Genomic DNA, 1,082 nt, shown 5'->3' with positions numbered 1-1,082 from the left:
AGGCACACACGCGGGCGGGAGAGAGAGTCAGGGCAGAGGAGCGACACCGCGACAGCAGCGGCATCCTCACGCCGCCAGCCCCACGCTCAGCAGCACAGCCATGCACACAACAGCGGCAGCAGCCGCTCCGCTCGACACGGCCGCAACGCCGCCATCGCCGTTGGCCCGGCACGTCTTCTCGCTCGTCAGGAAGTAGCCCTCACGGCACCTGGCGCACCTCGCCGCGGAGTCCCCCTCGCACACCTCACACCCATCCACCTCGCACTCCGTCTCGGGGGCAAGAGTAGGCGTGGCTGTTGGGGTGGCAGTGGTGGTGGGCGCCGCCTGGCGGCACTTATTCTCAAGCTTGCAGTTCCTGCCCTTGTGCTCGTCCTCGATGGTCACAGCAATACGTTGTGTCGACGTCCACGACTGAGGCACACACCCGCAGAAGTGGTTGCCGCTCAGTAAGACTTCCCGCAGCTTCGGCATCGCAGACCACGACGAGGGCAGACTGCCGGACAGGTCGCAGTCCGGTTTAGTGCTGGTCGTGGTGGGCGGTTTAGTGGTGGTCGTTGTCGTCGTCGTCGTTTGCGGAGCAGCAGTCGTTGGGCACACCCTATCAGTCGAGCAGTCCCTGCCCTTGTGCTCGTCCTCGATGTTCACCTCGAGAGAAACCTTCTGGGCCCACGAGTCCGGCACACACCCGCAGAAGTGGTTGCCCCTCAGTGCGACAACACGCAGCCTCGGCATCGCAGCCCACTCGGGGGGCAGACTGCCGGACAGGTCGCAGTTCTGCAGCTCCAGGATCTCGGCATTCGGCATTCCGCTCCACTCGGGCGGCAGCGAGCCGGAGATTTGAGTGCCGGACAACTGTAGCTGCTCCAGGGACCGCAGCGCACTCCACTCCGCAGGGAGCGCCCCGGAAATCTTAGTTCGACTCAGTGCCATGACTTTCACTGGGCTCATCGTGCTCCACTCGGTGGGCAACGTGCCGGATAATTCCGTCGAGGACAGCTGCAAATTCTCCAACAGCACCATCGAGCACCACTCAGGCGGCAAACTGCCGGACACCCTCGTACCCTGCAACGAAAGGAAGCGTA

Source organism: Leishmania donovani, chromosome 12, assembly GCF_000227135.1.
Source record: "Leishmania donovani BPK282A1 complete genome, chromosome 12".
Classification (NCBI taxonomy): domain Eukaryota; phylum Euglenozoa; class Kinetoplastea; order Trypanosomatida; family Trypanosomatidae; genus Leishmania; species Leishmania donovani.
Note: the sequence above shows the minus strand (reverse complement) of the source record.